Source organism: Peromyscus maniculatus, chromosome 13, assembly GCF_049852395.1.
Source record: "Peromyscus maniculatus bairdii isolate BWxNUB_F1_BW_parent chromosome 13, HU_Pman_BW_mat_3.1, whole genome shotgun sequence".
NCBI classification, from domain to species: Eukaryota; Metazoa; Chordata; class Mammalia; order Rodentia; family Cricetidae; genus Peromyscus; species Peromyscus maniculatus.
Genome location: NC_134864.1, coordinates 18,162,537 through 18,180,320, shown reverse-complemented (window position 1 = coordinate 18,180,320; position 17,784 = coordinate 18,162,537).

The following is a 17,784-nucleotide window of genomic DNA, read 5'->3' as shown; positions in this document are numbered from 1 at the left end:
AACTTAAGACATATTGAATAAAAAATACACAGAGGTCTATTCTTTCTTATTAATGCCTGGCCTTAGCTTGACTTGTTTCTAACTAGCTATTTTTAAAATTATCCCATCTAACTTTTGCCTCTGATTTATTCTCTCTGCCTGCCAGCCCAATCTATCCTTTCTCCTGCCTATTGGCCAGTCAGCTTTTAATTATACCAATCAAATGTTTTAGACAGGCAAATTAACAGCTTCACAGAGTTAAACAAATGCAACATATCTTTGCACCACTAAACAAATACTCCACAGCATGAACAAACATGACACCTCTTTTACTAATACTCTACAACATTACACCCTTCTTACCTAAATAAAATGAAAGGCTTTAACATAGTAAAACTAAATAAAACAAAAATAGTAATCATGTAAGAATTACATTTACAATATTCTGTCCATTTGTATTTAACATATTCAGAGACAATACTCCATTATCTATTCTATCATAGTGAGTCCAAAGTTTTATATCTAATTTACTTTCTATCATAACTAAGGAAATTGGCAATTATAACTATTTAGTCTTCAACAACATCAAAGGCCCAGGAGAATGAAATATTATATAATAACAGATATTTAGCTGCCTAGACAGTCACACAATGTTCCGCTGCAACTCTGGGACATCCATCTTCAGCCTACAGGCCTACAGTCTACGGCAGACTCCTCTAAGAAGCAAGGATTTTGAAGAACCATCCTGCCTTGTGTTGGTAAAGTTCATCAGTTGCTTTCTTCTGTGTCCATCAGAATATCAGGTAGACCCTTCTGTGAAGCAAGAATCTTGAAGGACTGTCCTACCTTGTTTTGTCAATGCTCAGCAGTCATTTTCCTGTGTGTCCTGTGTGTCCAGTTTATACAGAACACTGTCAACAGTCAAGACAAAGCAGTTTCTTGTCCAAATGACTAGTCTTCCCACATTGAAAGCAAACTCCATATGGAGGATGTTTGATACCCATCATCCTTTTATAAAGTAAATTGATGCTGCCAGGTGCAGATGTCTCATTGTCATGGAAAACCTTAGGTTATTAAACATCTTATGTCATATTCTGTAAGTCTTTGGAGTGTTTGAAAATTATCTATCTGACTAAAATATTTATGTTTAACCTTGAAAACATACCTAATGTGACTACAAGTTTCATCATTATAGATTAACTACTAACCACATTTCTTAATTATACATGGAATTTTTAAATGAACTGCATAAGCACAATACTCCAAACAAGAGTAGAAACACATATTCAGTATAACAAAAATAATTTTAAAGTTGTATCAACATACCAAAATCCATGACAATGCAAAATATCTGAGATTAATAGTTGTATTTTATCCTATATTCCTATATTTCCCTAAATGATAACAAACACTCATAACCTACCAAATAACCAAAGACTATCCACACCCCCAGTCTTGGGAATGTGGGTGCCATGTTCTCTACACTGCTTCTTGTTGTTTGTGGGCAAATGCATCTTTAGGAGTCACTGAGAACAATTGAGATTATGGCCAAGTCCTGGGAAGATCAGCTATAATCTTTGTTAATGGATATCATCTGTCAAGATTCAAGAGGTCTCCCCAATCAAGCCTGATCCACATCAATTCTGATGGTATCCACAGCCTCTTGTCTTCAGTGGAAACAAAAGCAAAACCTCCTAAGCAATGCATCTTTTAAGTTTCATTTTACAAATACATTTTTTTGACTTCCATTTCAAAGTTGAGATATTCCTAGATTATATAGGTTGGTTTATTTCAACAGTCACTTCTTTCAATTCTAAGTCTCTTAGCAACTGTCCTTTGCTTATGAGCAATCAAAAAATTTAAGATCAATAACACAATAGACAAGATCCAGATCCCCTGTGTATTTCCCATCTTACTTGCCTTTTTTTCTTTTATATTACTTTTACTCTCTCTTTAAATACTTCACTTATTATTTTCAAATCTTTCTTTCTATGACTGTCTACACCCATTTTCTTCTGTTTCTTAAGCCTTTACAATTGTTTTATACATTGGAACCTATTTAGATTTTTTTTCTACCTAGACCTCTATTATTGCATATCTCTAGACTTTTTTTGACCGTGTGAGCAAACTTTAAACTGCTTAGCTACAGCTGGGTTCTCTGCTTGGCTCTATTGCCTGGTTCCACCCACTTCTAGGTTCCTGAGAGGAAAGCCTAAAGTTTGAGGCCCATTTAGAGTTGCGTTTAACCAGGAATTGAATTCAATCCCCAAAATCTGGAATTCCAATGCTCTGCACTGTGGCAGGCATTCTTTTACTTAATTTCTGTTTGTTTGTTTCTGCTTAGCATGAAAAAGGCTGTTTAAATGGTCTACTGTACATCATGGTTTCTTAAAGGAGCTCTCTCTCTCTCTCTCTCTCTCTCTCTCTCTCTCTCTCTCTCTCTCTCTCTCTCTCTTAGTTTTCTCAGGCTCTAGGTGGATAATCTAGTCTCACATTGGTATGCCAAAATGTAGTTTGTTATTTTTTAAAATTATTTTGGCTTTTTTTGGGGGCCAACCACCCAGCTCCTAAATAAATACGTGATGGCTTATTCTTTCTTATGAATGCCCAGCCTTAGCTTGGCTTATTTCTAGACTGCTTTTCTTAAATTAAATTATCCCATGTACCTTGTGCTTCTGGGCTTTTACCTTTCTCTGTTTCTGTATATATCTTTTCTTTCCTTGTTAGTCTATGTCTGGCTGTATGGCTAGGTGACTACCCCCCTTTTTTTCTTGCTCTTCCATCTCTCTTCCCAGATTTCTCCTCCTATCTATTCTCTCTGCCTGCGAGCCCCACCTATTCTTTCTCTCAACTAGGTATTGGACATTCAGTTCTTTATTAGACCAATCAGGTGTTTTATGCAGGCAAAGTAATACAGCTTCATAGGGACAAACAAATGCAACATAAAAGAAGGCAACACATCTTTGCATCATTAAACAAATATTCTAAAGTGTAATAGTCTACAAAAGTGCACAAAGCCACATTAGTCAATATCCCAGCATTAATGACTCAGAAGTCCCATGTCTGCTTAACCATAGACTATCAATGACTGCTGAAATAGGAAATCAGATATTTTTTTAATTAGGTTAAAGCCCAATGATATACTGCCATACCCCAGATTCAGGTATATATCCATGTTTATGCATACAAGCATCACTAATTGAACTAATTGTATATACGAGTATGTACATGTATATGTGCATACGTGTGTGTGTGTGTGTGTGTGTGTGTGTGTGTGTGTGTGTGTATTTGTGTCAGAATTATAGAGAAAGGAGATCTGAATTTGATAGAGGTTGTGAGGGGGCATTGGAAGAGTTGGACAGGAGAAAGGCAAGTATAAATAATGAAAATGCATAGTAGAAAGGATGCTGCTGAGAACAAAAGAAATAGTTTCCCCCAGGAAAGAGTACATCAGGTGTGATCCAATGCAAAATTCTCCTACAAGTAATATTATTCAGATTAAGCAGGATGTGTTTAAGTATTTAGCAATGTACATATACACATATATATATTTATGAATTGAATATACATGTATGTAAAAATATATAATATATGTTATGTATAATATAATATAATATAATATAATATATAATATACTTTATTAAAATAGAAAATCTCATGAATTTGAAAGTGAGCAAGGAAAGTACTTGGAAATATTTGGAGGGAGAAAGGGAAAGGAGAAATACTATAACAACTGTCTTATAATAAAATATTTTAAAACACATTGTATTCATGTGTGAAATTCTCAAAAACTTTAATATTGTAATCTATTTTAAAAAGGCATCTTCCTACTAATTTTCTCTACATTGAAATTGATATACTACCCATAATAAAAGATAGAATATTGGCAAGAAACACAGAATCTCGGAAAACATACAGAATTTGTGGAAAAAGGGACTTTTGTTGAGGATATAATTTTATATATAATTTATACAATACATAATTTCAGTAGTTTCTTCCAGATTCATTTTGTATAAACTATGGTAATAAGACTAACACCTGGTGGTTGCTGAAAAATTAAATCATTTTAACCTTTTTATTTATACATATTAAATTAAAATTTCCCTCATCATGCTCTCTTTGTGGCGCTTTTGAAGTACACAGTTGAGGCCATGAATTTAGAGGAAAGAAACCTGGACTTGATTTTAGAGTCTCCAACTGCCAGTTGAGCAGATTGGAATTGTTACTTTGTGCTTCAATATCAAATCACTAAGAGAAACTGATAATACCTTAGCACAGAATTTGCATTGAGTTAATCAAAAAATGATGAGCATATTCAGGACAGAACCTTTGTTGTCCTTGGCAAACCTATTCACTTACTCACAGGGTGGTTAGGTTTGAATTCAACATATCTTTGCATACTTGTTTTTCTTTTTCATTTCAGTTATCTGAATTTTATTTTGTTATTATTTTATGTGGGTGATAGTGGACATGTGGTGCTCTGAAGACACTTTTCTGAAGTTAGTTTTGTCCCTCCACCATGAGTTCCAGGGATCCAACCTGGGTTGCCAGGCTTTATGGGGCAGCTACTTTTAGCTCTTGATATGTTTTTGCAGGTCCTCCTTTTAAACTTTATTTTTAAAATAATATATTTCCTAAGCAATGTGTGTATCCGTGAAGCATTAAAGTGTATATAATCAATTTTTTAACCCAATTGAAATGCTTGTTGCATGGATGGAAACAAAAAATACTTAATCACATGGAGTTCACCAAGATGTTTTCACAAGCTAACTCCTGTTTTGGCATTTGATGCAATCCCTTAAATGGAGTCTGTGTCTGAGGCTCTAGAGGATTGAATCACAGAGATTGAGTCATACCATTTGGGCCTCAGAAATGCACTCTAAAATCATCCTTGTGCCTTTCTATAATATGTATATTTCCTAAAATTGCTAGGTGCTAAGTTTCTTCAGGTAATGGAATTACAGAATAATAAAAAAGGACAAATTAAGAAAAGCATGCTTGCTGTGGGATGTCGTTCTGTATGCTGTGAATTTGTGTTGCTGCAATTGGTTGATAAATAAAATGCTGATTGGCCGGTAACCAGGCAGGAAGTATAGGTGGGATAAGCAGACAAGGAGAATTCAGGGAAGAAGGCTGAGTCAGGAGTTACAATCCAGACACAAAGGAAGCAAGATGACAAGGCAGAACTGAGAAAAGATACCAAGTCATGTGGCTAAATGTAGATGAGAATTATGGGTTAATTTAAGTGTAAGAGCTAGTCAGTAATAAGCCTGAGCTGTAAGCTTCTGTGTTTATTTGGGTCTGAGTGGCTGTGGATCAGGCAGGACACAGGAAAACTTCCAAGTATAATTGGCGCCCAATGTGCAGCTTGAACCTACACCCCTGAGATTAAGAGTCTCATGCTCTACTGACTGAGCTAGCTGGACAGGACACAGAAGACCTTCCAACTATACATGTTATCAACTACTTGTATGTAAATATGTAAAATAATAAAAATATATTTTAAGATCTTCTATAACACGTGGCAAGTTCTTTCATTTAAATTTTCAAAGTTTTAAAATATCTACATGTTCTCTGAGTGTCAACACTTGTCAAGCATTTCTTCCTAAGGCAGTATTATTTGTGGAGATGTCATGGGTGCAGCTTATATGTCAAGAAGAAACTATATGAAAGTGCACACCGTGGTCTTCTGGATTTTACTATCTTTTCACTCTCCCATCCATGGTTTTACCTGAGCCATATACATAGGGGTTGCATTATAGAAGTACATATTGATGCCAGGCACCCCACATTTGTTCTCTGACTTTTGCCTAATTGTAAATCTTTCTCATAGTCTTCATTAATTTCAAGAAAAATCTTTAATGAGATGTGAGACCTATATTTGTCTAAGGGTATAGAATATGTATTTATAATGTTGTTAGATACTATATTGGTTTATGTAAATGAGAGTAAAGTCTTGCTCTCCCTTGCTTATCACCTCTCCAACCAAGCCCCTTCACAAAATACATCTAATTTTAATCATACATAGCCAATGTTTTATCGTTAAAGAAAGGAAATCTGATTTTCTCCCTAAAATAGTTCACTTTGAGGATATAGTTTAGACTTACAGCATGTACACATCTAACCAACTGAATCTGTATCAGCCTTTTAATTCCTCTTAACTGGATATGTTGTTACATTTTGAATAGAACCTGTTTAACTTTTTTTTGGGGGGGCAGCAAAACCCATTTGATAGGGTTTAAGTGTTGCTTGATTGGTTAATGTAGGTGGGGACATGAGGTTGCTGGCTGTGTTGTTTGTAGGAGGGTAATTGTGTGTAACATACGCAGATAAAGGAGCCATGCTGCCAAGTGCACTACTAGAAAAGGGAATGTGCACAACCCAAACCTTGAAGTTCCAAGTTAAAATCTATTTCTAGTATTTGCATGCCTCACCAAAAATTATGCTCACCCCAACCCCTGTAAACATTTACAACCATTATGACCATGTATATTCCTTTCAAGATATGTCATCAAATCTTAATGAAATCTACTTTAAAAATGCAATTTTTCTCTTTCTGACCTTTGGTTTCTTCACTTAGAATGATTGCTTTCAGTTCCATCCATTTACCTGTGAATTTCATACTTACATTCTTTTTCTTAAAATCTGAGTAATATTCAATTGTGTACATAACCACATTCTTTTTTTTTTTTTGAGACAGGGTCTCTCTGTGTAGCCATCTCTGTGTAGCTTTGGAGACTGTTCTGGTACTTGCTCTGTAGACCAGGCTGGACTTGAACTCATAGGGATCTGCCTGCATCTGCCACCCTTGTTATGGGATAAACGGAGTATGCCACCACTTCCTGGCCATGACCACATTGTTATAATTCTTTCATCAGTTGATGGACATCTGGGTTATTTCCATTTTCTGGATCTTATGACTAGAGCAGCAATGTGTGCTGACATTGTATTCCCCCAAATATTGTACACCCTAATAAACTTATCTGGGGTCAGAGAACAGAAAAACCACTAGATACAGAGGCCAGAAAATGGTAGCACACACGCTTTTAATCCTAGCATTCCAGAGGCAGAGATCTGTATGAATCCCTATGAATTCAAAGCCACACTGGAAACAGCTAGTCATGGTAACAAGAGCCTTTAATCCCAGGAAGTGATAGCAGAAAGTAGAAAGGTATGTAAGCCATGAAAACCAGGAACTAGTCTGGTTAATCTTTTAGACTTTTGAGCAGCACAGTTCAGCTAAGAGCCATCCAGTCTGAGGAAACAGGATCAGCTAAGGAATTGGCAAGGTGAGTTGGCTGTGGCTTGCTCTGTTTCTCTGATCTTCCAGAGTTCACCCCAATACCTAGCCCCAGGTTTGATTTTATTAATAAGAACTTTTAAAATTCCTACTACATCTGGCACCCAACATTCGTGGTATGAATTCTAGTAAAAGCTACTTGCCTGGGGCTTTGTGGGGGCAAGCTCAGACCCAAGCTACACGTTGCCGATTGTGGTGGCACACTGGTTGGATTTACTGGAGGAGGCAGAGGCAGGAGGATCCTGGGTTTGAGGCCAGCCTGGGAGGCTTTCTAAGGAGAAACTGCAGCCAGGGCTGGTACACAAAAGGTGATGGTGGGTCCATGGAGGCAGTGGCTGCTGCTCCGAGTTGCTAGCGGCTTCTCACTCTGTTGGTGACTGCAGTGATGCTGCTACCTGGGACAAAGGGTTTTCTGCTGCTTGTTCAGAGAAGAATTGCCTGGAAAAGTTTGGCAAGACAATTGGTGGAGAGAAATTGCTGTGAAGATTTTCTCTTCTAGGGAAGAACATTCATAGATCTGAGAGACAGACATTTGTCAGACTGTGATTGCTCTAAACCACAGAGGAGGCACACACACACACACACACACACACACACACACACACACACACACACACACACACACACACAAGACTGCAGAGAACCATGACCATGACTAACAGCAAATTTGAAATCTTAAAAAGGATGATGGGATCCCACAAAGATGATTCCACATGGACTATGGTAAAGCCATTAAGCTGATTAATACCACTGAAAGATCGAATTTGGACTACATACTGCTCAGGATAATTTCAAGACGGCTAGCTGAGATGCTCCAAATTCATGACTACTCAAGCAAGGACTTGAGACAGCCCTACACTTTCCCATTATGCAGGGACTGGACAAATGATACAACTAACTCTCTCAGGACTTGACAATTAACCAAAAAAAAAAAAAAACCAAAAAATTCTTTTCAGGATTCTCTAAAGATGCATTCAACCCCAGAAAGCAGGAAGTAATTTTTAAGAAAACGATGCCCATATTCCCAAGAGGTGGGATGGGAGGTTTTTGGTTGTTTAATGAGTTGTGGATATTGTCATTGTTTATGATGGTTGGTTACAGGTTGTTAATTGTTAATGGTCAGGAAAAAAGCTGAACAAGAGATTAGATTCAGAGTTTTTGTTTGAAAAAAGAGAATAGAGATATGAGGTAGATCATTGATTCTACTCTGAGAAAAAAAATGAAGTAATAGGATAAATGGTCATATCATTGAATCTACTTTAAAAAGACAAAAGGGGCCGGGCAATGGTGGCACACGCCTTTAATCCCAACACTCGGGAGGCAGAGCCAGGCGGATCTCTGTGAGTTCGAGGCCAGCCTGGGCTACCAAGTGAGCTCCAGGAAAGGCGCAAAGCTACACAGAGAAACCCTGTCTCAAAAAAAACCAAAAAAAAAAAAAAAAGGACAAAGGGGAAGATATAAAAATAATAAAAGGTAGATTATTGAATCTATTATGAAAAGAAAAAAGAGAGAATACAGATATGATAAGGTAAAAAGATCAATTATTGAATCTACTTTTTAAAAGGAACTACTTGTTTTAAATAAGATAAGTAATGAAATTTTTTGTCTGAGTTTATCAAATGTTACTGCACTGGACATTGTTAATAATGGAGTTTTTTGTCTGAATATGTCAAATGTTAATGGACTTGACATTGTTAATGTAATTCTTGTTTGTATATATTGCATATACTTATTGGATATAGTTTTTCTTGTATTAGTTATAAGCTTTTTAAATTTTAGACAAAAAGAAGAAATGTGGTGATATTTTGTTCCCCAAAATATTGTGCACCCTAATAAACTTATCTGGGGTCAGAAAACAGAACAGCCACTAGATATAGAGGCCAGGAAATGCTGGCATACATGCCTTTAATCCCAGGAAGTGAGGGCAGAAAGCAGAAAGGTATTTAAGGAGTGAGGACAAGGAAGTAGAGCTGGTTAAGTTTTAGGCTTTTGAGCAGCACAGTTCAGCTGAGATCCATCCAGTCTGAGGAAACAGAATCAGCTGAGGAATAGGCAAGGCGAGGTGGCTGTGGCTTGTTCTGTTTCTCTGATCTTCCATTGTTCACCCCAATACCTGGCCCCAGGTTTGATTTTATTAATAAGAACTTTCAAGATTCCTACTAGAGCAATGACAATGGATGAATAAGTGTCTCTTAGTAGAAAATAGATTCTTTGGATATTTGTACAAGAATGGTATATAGGTAGGCCATGTGGGAGATTTATTTTTAGACTTTTGAGAAACATCTACAGATTTCCATAGTGGCTGTACCAGTTAACACTTTCCAAAACAGTAAATGTTTTCTTTTCCCTAAATCCACACCAATATTTGCTGTTAATTGTCATATATATATATATATATATATATATATATATATATATATATGGGGGGTGGGGGGGTGGGGGGGGGGAGGGTGTTTTCTGTGTATGTTCTATATGCCAAGTAGCTGGCAAATATTGATTTCCATTTTTGCAGGCTTCCTTTTCTCCTAAAGCATGCTTTCCTTTGCTGCATTGAAGCTTTTTAATTTCATCATATCCCATTTCTCAAGTCTTATTCTTAATACCTTCAGTAACAATGTCCTGTTCCCAAAACCCTTCCTTGCACCTAAAATGTCAAATGCTTGCTGTACTTTATTCTCTTATATCAGATTCTAAGTTTTGGGTTGAATGTTGACATACTTTATCCATTTGGATATTTGTGCAGAAACAGATAGAATGATGGCATTTGATTCTTCTACATTTAGAGATCTAGTTTGAGCAAGATGATCTGTTGAGATGTTCTTTTCTCCACTGGGTTGGCCTTTTTTACTAAAGATAAGAGTACAGTTTACATGAGAATCAAAATGTTATTTCTTGATTAATGTGCTTCACCATATAGTATATGGCAGGTACATTCATCTTTGCTCTAAATACAAAACATATCTTCATCCATGAAATTAAAAGCAGTCTCCATTTACTTCATTACTTCCTCCCTAAAAGACATTGTTTTTTATGAAAATGGAAATGTTTACAGACACTGAATTTAATATTTAAGGAATTTTGTTCATCCTGATACTATTTTTAAATGCACTTATCCAAACACATTTAGAAATCATGTTATATTATCTGTAGCAAGACTTTTAACACTGCTTTTATATATACATATATATATATATATACATAAAATAATATATACTGTAGATAATGTATATGTACACAAATATATTGGCTTATATTAGATCACATACATACATTCAATGAGATTACCCTTAGTGGATGAGAGCATAATTAACCAATATGTGTAATGATTCCTCCCTAATTTCATTAGTTATTAGTAATACTGTGCAAGTGTTAAAATGTGGAAGTTTATTGCCATTTTTTAAACTATGATTATTTATAAAATTATACTTATGTGGGTAAAATTTATTCAAGTGTGTGTTTGGTAGAATTCAGATCCATTTTGGTACACCTTAAGTAATTTTACAAAGTAATATTTCCAATTCATATAATATAAAGCATACTAAAAAGCAACATTAAGAGTGTCTTAGTGCAAAACATTTTAAGTGATTTAATCTGTCTGTATATGTAAAGATTTAGAAAAATATTATGAGTGAAAATAAAATAGAACATGCCCATATGAAATCACAGTGGCCACACGATTATCATAATATTACATAAATACATGGTTGAGTCTATAATATACATTAAATGTTCAAAATAGACTGATTTTTATCTATACTTTTGCAAATCTTGATCTATGGAGAGCTATAATAAAAAAGCTACTGTACTTTGAGATTTTTTTGTTGTTCCTTTTTGAAATATAATTAAGAGTGAGCCCTATTATTTCATGACAATGGAAAAGCCATTGACCGTGCTGCTTTTGAAATCCTGCATCACACAAAGCATTTTCTAATGATGTCCTTGGCTTAAGAAAAGAAAATCGACTTGACCTAATTAAAAACTCAAAGGAGCACTCGGGAGGCAGAGGCAGGCGGATCTCTGTGAGTTCGAGGCCAGCCTGGGCTACCAAGTGAGCTCCAGGAAAGGCGCAAAGCTACACAGAGAAACCCTGTCTCGAAAAACCAAAAAAAAAAAAAAAAAAAAAAAACTCAAAGGATTCTCTCTATCATTTTATCATAAAACTTATGTGGGCTTTTTGCCAGTTAAAGAATGGTCAATTTTAAAAAATCTGTCAAATGAAGATGGAATGATACACATTAAAGTCAGGCAAATTACAAGGAATTAGATTTGTCAGACTGTAAAAACTTGAGGCACAATGTGTACCAGTGAAAGCCTCAAAATGGAGCACATTCTTCTTTGTTCAACTCAAGTACTAAAGATCAAGAAAAGGACATGGCTGTGCTGAGATGAGTGAGCAGTAGCACAAAAGCATCTTTCTGCAGACATAATTACTCCAAATCTCTGTCAATAATGAAGCAGTCCTAGTTACCTTGGTACCATCATTCAATCCTCTTTCATTTTCTACTACAATGAGATAGCCCTTAGAGTTCTTTCTAGGTGAATCCAGAGCCAGCAAGCTATAGAGAGCTTGGGACATTTTCAACTGGCAGTATTTTTTCAAAGTCAGAAAACTTTGAATTCATACACACATTTGAGCAATTCAAAATATGAAATGAAATTTACTCCCCCACTATGCCTAACTAGACTTACTATGGACTAACACATCAACATCAATTTTCATAAAATCTTTGACATTAATCTTTTTTATCTCCTGCACATTTAGAATATTATATTTAACCATGTGCTTTGTGTTTCTTTATCACACTGTATGAATATGGTTTAACAGTTTCTTTTTCTTTGTTTTGAGCTTAGTATTTATACCAGTGATTTTTTCCCTCATTAACTTGATCATATAAACCCATTTTCTTTGATGCTTCTCTCATGATATTGCCTCGTGCTTATTTAAATGTGGTTTCATAAATATAAAATTTTAATTATTATCTTGGCTTATTTTAAAAATGTAAACATTTTTCTTATAAACTTACACACAAAAGACATATATTTAGAATAGCTATTTTCTAAAATGTTTTCGATTACAAGTATTTATGATTTAAGGGCTCTCAATGTTTGGAGTATTTTCATAGAATGTATGTTTTAGAATTCCTTTCCTGGAAGTCTGCGTATATAATTAGGGAGGCTCATACCAAAATTTGCAATGTCTTATTAATATGATTACAATTTTAATTGCCTTCCAATTGAACATATTTTAAAGTAAAACCTTTCTATCTTTGTCTTTCTGCTGTGTGTTCCAAAACACCCTTAAGTTTCATTACAATGCAAACTCTATTCCCATTCTCCACCTTCATGAAAATGAATCATTTTCTCATGACAATGTATGTTCTTCTGCATGTCTGATCCATTAAATGGTTAATATTATTCTTCTCTCTAAGACATTTAAAACCATGTCAAAGAGCCAACCTCAACACCCAATCATTAATAGTCCCTTTGTGCTTTCATAATTCTGTTTCTGTTTCATTAGGGAAATCCTAAGGTTTTTGCTTAATTAAAATATAATGAATTTGTTGAGACATTTTTCATGACATAGACAACTTTCTATGAATTACTATATGTGCTAGATATTTCAGTATTAGTTCTTTGAACTTAAAAATTTAAATGGAAATCTATTCTATATAAAATATTTTTGTTTTTATTAGAACATTTTTGAGAAGAATTTTGGTTTCTGTTTGAGAAAACATGACCAGTTAATCCATGGAAAATAAGCTTCTACAGCAACGTTAATTGGTTTACCAAAATTAAGTCATCAGTGTACGAGGCAATGTTGAGGAGTAGAAAGAGACCTCTATTGAAGAGAAAACAAGCTTAAACATTAAAGGAAGAAGTTAAAGACCCTCTTATACATAACAAGCAGGAAAGAATTTCTAATGGAAATTAACACTCTATTTTTGCTGGAAAGCATTAAACAGTTGTTTATACTTATATTAAAACAGTACACATATACTATTCAAAATCTAGAATAGTGAGGAAATTGTCATGTTGTTGACGTATCTCAAGATTCTGAGACATTCAGATAATAGGTGAGTAGCAGCTGATTTTAAAATTATTGAAAACTATCTAAATATGGTGAATGAATAAGCAACTCAACTTCAAGAGATGATAGATCATGCATTGAATTTAACCTTTTAATGTTAATCACATATAAACACTGACATGGGATAGATAGACAGACTTAAGCTTTGAAATGTTTGTGGACTTGTATAAAATAGTGAATAGAAAAGTTAATGGAAATGTAAGGCATAACTATTTAGATAAAATTTCATCTACATACAAAAAAAACACAAGAATATAATATTTACTGCTCTGGTGGACAATTGAATATGGAAGAATGGAGCCTAAATATCAGGCAAGCTTGTATTAAGCAGAAGCCAAATTTATTCACAGCGTCAGACAATTTATACTCTGAGTGATACGAAGAATCACATGAATAAAGTATACAATCATAAGAATAAGCCATATATCACAAAAAAAAACATGGTTTTACCATTGAGGAATAAAGACAAATAACCATAGCCAGTTGTAATGAGTACTCTAAATTAAATTAATTTCTATCTGTTACACCCAGGAGCGACATGAAAGTGTCATCCAAGAACAACTCTGTTTTTGAAGAAACTGAAGTCACAAGACTCTTGTGCCTTTGTCTTGAGTTGTCTCACAAGCACTCAGAATTCCCCTCACAAGACGTTATCTTTCTACAATGTTCCAAAAATATAAAAAACATTTCGCCTATTTTGACTTGTTTTAGTACAATATGCAGAATTAAAAATGTACTTATTGGGGCTAAGGATTTAGCTCAGTGGCAAAGTGCTTGCCTAGTAAGCACAAGGCCCTAGGTTCAATCCTCAACACAAGAAAAAAAAAAAGGACTTATCTTTATAAATACATTTTATTTTGCCATTATTTTCCTCTAGTGTGTGAACACCCAATATTCACTATGTCTGCTCTGTAAAATTTAGACAGATTTACAAAAATATAAATTAATCAAACATTAGTATGTTGAAGTATATATATCATGTTTTGACTAGAAAAAGAATATAGATGTGATAACTTTAAATATATTTCAATTGGGGTTCTTTGATATGAACAACTGTCTTCATAATATTAGACTGCATGAACAGAACAATGTAGCTGACAGTGACTGGTATTACCTTATAATCACCATAGCACACCCACTCAGTCTGCAAGACACTGACCACAACAATAAAAGAACCAGAATAATAGAAGGTGACAATGACCCCATGTACCAGCAGCAGAGCAGTGCTGCTGATAAAAACAGGACATTCTTACATTCTTTGTAAGGGAAAGAATCTGACTAATCTTCCCAGAAAATTGAGAGTTACACTTCTTAGCAAGCATGGCAGCTTGATGTAATAGGGAGAAAATAACTCCGAGGAAGCATGGCTAGTTCTCTTTAGCTCCACTAAAATAGACTCAACATCAAAGCTCTTTGTTTACTATTCTAAAATTCCCCACTTGATCAATTGTTAACAAAAACAAGCAAATGAGCAAGCTATGTTAAAACCATTAGGAATTTTAATAAAATGGATGAACTTAAAGTAACTTTTTCATGATCCTTGATGAAGTGGAAAAAATTTTACACTTCTCAATAGTATCCTGATTACAAAAAATATAAACAAAGAATTTTAGACAACTCAGTCAAATAGAAATACAAGCACGTGTACAGGTACACACACACACACACACACACACACACACACACACACACACACACACACACACACCATACACCACACGCACAAATATGTGATAATTTACAACGTATGATGATACATATTTTTCTTAACTATGCTGCTTTGGAGACCTGAAATAACAAAATATCATCTCAGTTTGAATATCTAAATTAACTGAATTAAAATACCTGTGGATTAAAAAAAAATACATCAGAATTTATTTTCATTTAATCATTGAAACTGCACATGCATTCAAATGTATACATATTCCAAATAGTCACATTATAATTAAAAGCATTAAATCACATATTTTTAAACATTAACATATATAATGAATGTACATTATCTAGTTAAGTTAAAGGAATATATATATATATATATATATTCAAACCTGATGCCAGATATTGGGGTGAATTGAACTCACAGAGATCTAGATGGATCTAGGCCTCTGGAATGCTAGGAAGAATATATATATTCTTATAATCAATTCAATTGCTGCACTTAAAATTTAGGAAATAAATAAACATATGTGTATATATATATATATGTATATATTATACTATAGGACTTTAGTATAACAAATAAACACACACAGAGAGACACATGTATTACACACAGAGAGACACTATATATGTGTGTACTTTTGTACTGGATATTTAATATGAGTGTATTTCTGGTGAGTTTTACATTTGGTGTCGTTTCTCACATGTTTTTTGTGGAAATAAATGTGAATGTCGCCGGGCGGTGGTGGCGCACGCCTTTAATCCCAGCACTTGGGAGGCAGAGCCAGGCGGATCTCTGTGAGTTCGAGGCCAGCTTGGGCTACCAAGTGAGTTCCAGGAAAGGCGCAAAGCTACACAGAGAAACCCTGTCTCGAAAAACCAAAAAAAAAAAAAAAAAAAATGTGAATGTCGAGTAGAATGTGTGCACATTTCTTTTCAAGCTTAGACTTTCAAACTGACAGCAATGCAGTGAGCCAATGGCGCAAATCATTAAAATCATTGAGTTCTAATTGGAGAGAAAAAATTTAAAAGACATCCAAGTAAGAAGGCACTAAGTATCTAAAATGTATCAAATACACCCAACTCTACAATTTTACTTTACACAGACATTTAGAAAACAGCATCTGAGGAGAAATTTCACACATGCAGCAGTACACTTGTGAGCAACTCAGGGAATAAATACTATTTTGTTTGCAGAGCTTTGCTGTTTCTGAACCACGAGATAGGTGCCAAATTAATATAACTACGCTAGTCTAAACTAACCATATTGCTCTGTACTGATAGGTACTTGAAAAATAATACTTTAATAATTGCACAAATCTCTATTAAATGACATAAACCTGTACAATTCATAGAAATACAAAAATAAGCATATTGCTAATGAAAATTATTCCTTTGTTAGAGAAAAATATCTTTTTTTTAAAACATTGCTTCAAGCAATTTAATTGAAAACTTAAATCCACAATTATGCTGCATGCTATGCTTAGGTATTGTCTCTATTGCACAAGCCCAACAATTGGCCACACCATGATGCAAAGCTATGGGAAGCTGTATGGGTAGAGAGTTTCAGAAGACAAATCAATCACTGCTCATCCTTGACACTCACAAAGTAACTGGCTTAAGAATATATAATTTATACTATTTTTTTCTCCCTAATTCTTTGATAGCTACAGAATATTTAAACAATCAAATTCCATGCAACATTTAGAAGCCTATTTGGGTCTTATTACCGTGAAATACGTATAGACATAATTCTGTTTACTTTCAGTGCTTAGAAATTTTATCAGAAATATGAACTTGCTATATTAGTCAATTTTTAGTCACCTATGGAATATCTTATGGCTACACATTTGAGAAATCGAGAAGCAGGAATGAATTGTAAGTTTTTATATTCTATTGGAAAAAGTAAATCCTCCTTTGACATTTTCTGTAATATTATGACTTTTTTCTTCTGCCATTATCTAACTTCTTATATGTTTTCTTTAATTGAGTAAATTATTTTTAAATTTAAAAGAATAAATGCAATCTACTATGTCTAAATACAGCTTGTTTAGCTATAAATATGTCTTTAGTGTTCTTTACAGAGTGTACCTTTTTAAATATACATGAACATAATACTTTGTGGTAAAGAGTTTACTGTTTTGTACACTACCAGAGATACTAATATTGTGTTTTTACTAATGTAAGACTGCAAATAGTTTGAAACTCTATTGAAACTCATGAAGTTTCATTGAAAATTCATATACAAGTGAAAATAATATACAAGTGATGAAACTGTGGATGAATAATGAATTCTTTGAGTTTAGTCATCATTAAAGTACAATGAGAAGATATTCTACACTAACTGGATTCTTCAAGTCTTTTATTTATTTATTTATTTATTTATTTATTTATTTATTTATTTATTTATTTTGGTTTTTCGAGACAGGGTTTCTCATGTAGCTTTGGAGCCTGTCCTGGAACTCATTCTGTAGCCAAAGCTGGCCTTGAACTCACAGAGATCCACCTGGCTCTGCTTCCTGAGTGCTGGGATTAAAGGCGTGCACCACCACCGCCCAGCTCTTTGTTTGTTTGTTTGTTTTTTGGGATTCTTCAAGTCTTTGATCCTAAAAAGTAAACCTACTTAAGTTTAAATGCTTCAATTCCATGATATTGATACTGTTTGAAAACATACCACTGTATCATTCTTACACTTTCCTCAAAGAAGGGCAACCATTCAACATCTTATTCAAAGCATATAACATTGATTCATACATGT